Source organism: Pyxicephalus adspersus, chromosome 5, assembly GCF_032062135.1.
Source record: "Pyxicephalus adspersus chromosome 5, UCB_Pads_2.0, whole genome shotgun sequence".
Taxonomy (NCBI): domain Eukaryota; kingdom Metazoa; phylum Chordata; class Amphibia; order Anura; family Pyxicephalidae; genus Pyxicephalus; species Pyxicephalus adspersus.
In genome coordinates, this window is record NC_092862.1 from 6,612,285 (window position 1) to 6,618,315 (window position 6,031).

General features: G+C 41.4%; 1 protein-coding gene across 1 annotated transcript in view; it reads left to right on the forward strand.

Annotated features, from left to right (window-relative positions):
• COL22A1 (collagen type XXII alpha 1 chain) overlaps positions 1–6,031 on the forward strand; it is a gene marked incomplete in the record, with an annotated part of 162,270 nt that overhangs the window by 53,757 nt on the left and 102,482 nt on the right.

Genomic DNA, 6,031 nt, shown 5'->3' on the forward strand with positions numbered 1-6,031 from the left:
TCATTGCATTCTGGTATTTACTTATTTAAAGGAATTTTCCAGGTTGACAGTGCATATCCAAATGTTTTGGACACTTGACCATCACATCTTTATACGCTTGTTGGATATGCTATACAATTCCAAAAGCATGGGATTTTTTTACTCCCCCTCCACTTGTGACTTTTATTCTTCTAGGAACATTTTCTACAACATTTTGGATCATGTCCATAGGAATGTGTACCCATTTACCAAAAGAGCATTTGTGAGGTCAGGTATTGGTGATAGTAAGGGGTAAGACCCGGTTTACATTGCATTTCATCCTGAGGGTGTTTATTTGGGTTCATTTGGGATTATTTGGGTTTAGATCAGGTTTCCCTGCAGGACACTTAAGGTTTTACACACTAAATTTGTCAAACCATGAAGCTGGTTTTCTGCATAGGGTAATGCTGAAATAGAACAGAAAAAAGACTTCTCCGACCTGTTCCCCCAAGGTTCGAAGAGATCTGTCGCCTAAAGTGTTCTCATATATAGTATTACTAGTCCCCTTCACTGGAAAGACCTGAACTCAGTTATTTTTTTAGGGGTGTTTTCATACTTAGTATGTAGTGAAACCACTATCCTGAATCAAGGCTCCTCTGCAAACGATAGTCTAAAACTATCTGAGTTCCCATCCATGAAATATACAAAGTATAGCAGTGTTTCTTGACTTTTTTAGCATGGGGGAACCCCTCAAATGACTTTAAAGGTCTTCAAGGAACCCCCAACTATAATTACTTTATATAGATATTAGTACATTAGTGTGGTGGTCAATAAAATAATGCCTCTTACGTTGCTAACCATTGGGAAAGCTGCCACCCTTGCAGATAGCCAAAACGAGTACTGGAATCCATTAAACTGAACTGAAAGTCACAAGCTGATCATTGCTCATGGAACCCCCAGCAACCTCTGGATAACCTTGGTTAAAAAACACTGATGTATAGCGATGCACCGCCTTGCCTGGATTCATCCTCTCCTCATTAAAGGTGCAGCAGCATACCAGAAGCCCAAAATGGCTAAAGCTAAATGAATACCCGGGGTGTGTGCCTATATCCTGCCACTATTTGCTGGATTGTTGCTTACATTTGGTACAAACCCCATTTCTGGTCTTCAGCTCCCCCATGCAATGTTGGGCTTTGGTGTGTTCCTTTATAAAAAAACAAGCTGTCAATTATATATAACAGTTTATTTAGATTTTTTTTTTGTGTTAACTACCTGAGGGTTCCCTGATCAATTATGTATAAAATCATATACAGTAACATCAGTCAGTGTGACAGTCAGTGGGAAACCTTTTACAGTGACGTGTTACTGTGATAGCTGGTACCAGATAATATATAATTACATTCATCTATGTGATTGTTGGCGAAGGATTAAATACAGTGACTTTATACAATGTTATCATTTGTGACAGAATATATACCGTGGCATCAATAAATGTGACAGCCTGTGGGAAACTCTTCTATACGGTTACATCAGTCAATATGACAGTTGGTGACAGATTATATACAGTGGCATTAGCTACTGTTATAGTTAGGAATGGATTTTGTATAGTGATGTTGGTTGGTATGGCAGTGGGTAGAAGTATTTGCACTATGCCACCTAGTTGTATTGATCCCCTGCCTGCTAAGTGAACACAGGGCACCATTCTCCCATTGCCACAAATTATTTATAATGGAAGTCACTAGCAGGAGAAAGCAAGGATTCGGTAAGAAGCAATAGATAAAAGTATCTGAATATTTTGTGTCCATTTTTGGCCCTGCATGGTGATCCTATCTTTTCTCACCAGGTTAAGGATTGATAGGAAAGCAGATGGGGCCATGAGGAGCAAAACACAATGCAGGAAGGGAGATGACATTGACAGGGAATATGGACACAGGTCAGAAGGGAAGGAAGATCCCCCAAAGATGTGGCCAGTGGGAAGAACAGAACTGTGACCCACCTAATGCCTCCACTAGAGGGCAAACTAAGAGAGTGTTGGAGCTATAGGGAGAGTGGTGGCAGAACATCTGCTTAGATGCTACAGGGAAAAATAGGGTCCTATATTGCAGAGGTCCCCAACCCCTGGTCCATGGCCATCTGACAGCTGGGCCGCGAGAGAATGGGGACTCACTCAGTGAAGGGCTACAGCTATGGTCCCCAAACATTACTCTGTGAGAAAATTTTGTTGGTTCGCGGTCGGCCGGTGCATCCCCCTTGAGGGTGGGAGTGTACTAGCCAGGGCCGCAGACCATGTCTCTTGTATCCTTGCAGGCTCAGGGCCGTGGGAGGGTTGTGTCTCTGGACACTACTCACCTACTCTCCCATCGCAGGTCTGAAGCCTGGGCAGGTTCTGACATCATGACGTCACCTATTGGGAAGTTTCTTCCTCTTTAACTGACACACGGCTTTGACTGACAGCAATTTCCTTTTTACCCCAATGTGTGACAGGTCTGAGGCTGCATTTACAGCTAACATACGGCAGGAGTGTGGGATGAAAAAGTACAAGGAGCCAATGTTCTGACAAAGGATATGTTGATAGGGAGAGAAAAAAAAAGTGACTGTGACATGAGCTCATCACTGTGCTACTTCTGCTATCACTGTCCATTCATAGACTGGGGCTGGGCCAGGCTGATCCGGACTCAGAGGAAGAGGGTTGAATGATGCTATTAGTTGGAGAAACATCTAATGGTGGAAAAATGTGGATGGAACATGAACTTGAGCTGTTCTTTTATCTTTTCATAGCTAGTCTTTTTTTCTTGTTATTTTTGCCTTGCGTTGTGCTTTAAATAACTGAACATTTACCACCACACATCTATCAAATAAATCCCCCAAAGAACAATATAAAGTATTTGACTAATTATTTCTAAGCAAACGTGATCTTCTAAAGCCTGAGATCGACATCCACGGCGATTGGGATGAGCAGTTCTACGGGGCAGAGAGACCTGCGTTCCCGAAGACCTAATTACCCAGCAGCTCATCCTCCTCGGTGATAAATTTCCCCTGAATCTGCGGGGAGACTATTAGCTGAGAAATACATTAGTAAAATATGTTAGAGAGCAGTCAATGTGATTAGCCGTCCTCCGTCTCGACGTACGTCCTGAAATTTTTCCAAAACGTTTTCATTTCTCATTAAACAATAGCAGCCGAGAAGGGCTAAAGTGCGACGCTTCCCCTCCTCTGTTAAGGAATAAAGAAGAGATGATTATTGCAGGGAAAGGGATAAATATACCGGAGTAACTCAGGGCCCCACTGTGCTCGATACACCTGGGAAATAATACCTTGTAAATAGAATTATCAGCGGTGGGTACATTAATGCCATCTGATACAGTAATATTTAGTGAAGCTTATTCATTAGGGAAAGTGATGGATTACCACGAACAAGACAAGTCAGAAATGTGCTACGGATTTGGCTTTTTTAACTTCGGCAAACAGCAGATCACATATGAGCCTCCTTTAGTAAAATGTCGAGAGCATAAGTGGAACCAGACTAAGTCATCAAAATGACTTATAGCAGTGGTTGCCAACCTTTTCGGACCCACGGACCACTAAATTTACCGGCTGCGGACCATGCATGGGCGGGGAGCCGGGTGTCATTCAAAGGGGACGCACCGGCCATAGCCGAGGACCACCAACATTTTCTGGTTCGCGAATGCTGACTTATAGAATGCAATCTGGTGCTGGTATCACCCCATCAGTTTTTGTATCTAAGTCTTCCCTATTAGCGGTTGCTCCTGCTATGGATTTCCTTTAAAACAGCTTGACATTATTACACTGCAATCATTGCATTAACAGGGTCATCCTATATCAGTGTTCCTCCAGGGGTTGCTAGGGGTTCCTTGAGCAATTTGTAACTTTTCGGTCAGTTTAAAGACTTATCATCACATTTTTTACTTGATATAAAAGGTGGGTAATCCTTTTATATAGGAACCGTTTTTTTTTTTACTTGAAGGAGGGACTCCTCCCCTTCTGTGATTACCGCCGTGGCTCGCAGATTCTTAGGATACGTGACATGTGTATAGGCGGAGACCTCCCCCTTAGGCATGCTCAGAAGGCGCTGTCTCTCTCTGTGCATGCGCAGTGAGATCGGCACTCTTTTTTTACATTTTCTGGAAGTGCAAGATTGGGTGACGTCAGCAGATGAACAGGAAGAAGATGACTATGCTTGGGGTTCAGCCTGCGCGGGGATGAAGAAAGAAGACGGGATAGTGCGGGAGCGACTCGACTAGGATTGTGGGACCGGTGGCTTTCCACCTGTAAAGGTAAGTGTTTTTTTTTTCAGGATAGTTCCACATTAATAGTTCCACACACTATCCCGTCTTCTTTCTTCATCCCCGTGCAGCCTGAACCAATCATCTTTTTGGCTCCCTGTAAGGGTGACAATCTTCCCAATGGCCAGCAATGTAAGAGGAATTCTTCCTACTGACCGTGACACTATTATACTGTGATCTGTGGATATATAAATTATAGCAGGGGTTCCCTGAAGACCTGAAAGGTATTTTAGAAGTTCCCCCATGTTAAAAAGTTTCAGAATGTGTGCAGTTTAAAAGTGACAAATCAAAGCCCCATTGATCATAGTAAGCACCCCCAACTCTCTAAAGCTTCGTACAGATATCCAATGGATGTTAGAGGATTGTTCCATCTTTTGTTAGTGTTTCCAGTGACATATGAATGAACGAGTGCCGTACACAGAGCGCTATTCTGTTCTATGTAGGGGGAGGATGAGCTAGGGGCACCCCACTGTGCTCTCCCCCTATGAAGTGAACAGCAGTCATTCAGAATAAGTCATTCATTGGTTCATTAGTCCACTGTGGTGCTACAATAGAGGACTGCTGTACACATGCCAAGTTTTGCTGGATACAAACGATCATCGTGGGCAAAAATCTGACATGTGTATCTGACATGTGTATGTAGCCTAATATTGTTTGTCCAATTGCAGCTGGACCTGTATTAAGCTGATTTAAATTAAATGCTCAGTTGGGGTTTGATCATACCAATAAGATCATATATGTTTTTTTCAGTTTTATTTTGATGATGTGTTGATGCATTGGGGTTTATTTACTAAAGCAATATAGGCTCTTTAGTAAAGTGAATGATCTCTTTGCATAGAATGCATCACTTTAATAGAATGCATCACCTAAATTAGCAAAAAGGAAGAAGCTCTGCTGTGTTCATCCAATCACCTACAAGAGAAAAACATTTGTTTTTTTATTTCCGTTAGCACTCTGGGCTTTGCAGAGCTGGGTCTCAGGTTCGAATCTTGCCCAGGACTCTATCTGCATGGAGTTTGCAGGTTCTCCTTGTGTTTGCATGGGTTTCCTCCGGGTACTCCCGTTTCCTCCCACATTCCAAAAACATTCAGTTAGGTTAATTGGCATTAGACTGTATTAAGGACGTATAGCTATGGTAGGGACTTTAGATTGTGAGCTCCTTTGAAAGACAGCTAGTGACATGACTGTGGACTTTGTACAGTGCTGTGTAATATGTTGGCGCTATAAAAATACTGTGTAATAATAATAATTTCCATGCACCTGATTGGGAATATTTGCTAAGTGACTTATTACCACCTTCACTAAGCAAATTAATTATCAATTGTAGTAATAATTTCCATTACATTAAATCTCTTTAGTAAATCAGCCCCATTGTGGCCACCAACAAAGGGATTTCCCATCTCAGACCACATCGCTTCCTGAATTAATTCCGGGACCCTGCCAAAAAATAAATCAGGATCGCATTAAGGTGTATATTTTAGCACTGAAAGCCGTTTTCCTAGTGAAGGTCCAGAGTTGACTGAGATAAATCATGTTGTAATACTTTTTTGACAGTTAAATAATATTTAAATTAAGAAATAGTATTCTGCAAATGTAAATAATAATATAGCAAAATGTGTAAATCACTACTGCCCTCTACTGGCCGTTATGAAAACTACAGACATTTTACATTGCATAACAGTAAAATAAGTATATTTTATATACCTATTTTTATATATCCTATACTATATATATATATATATATAATACTATATATATATATATATATA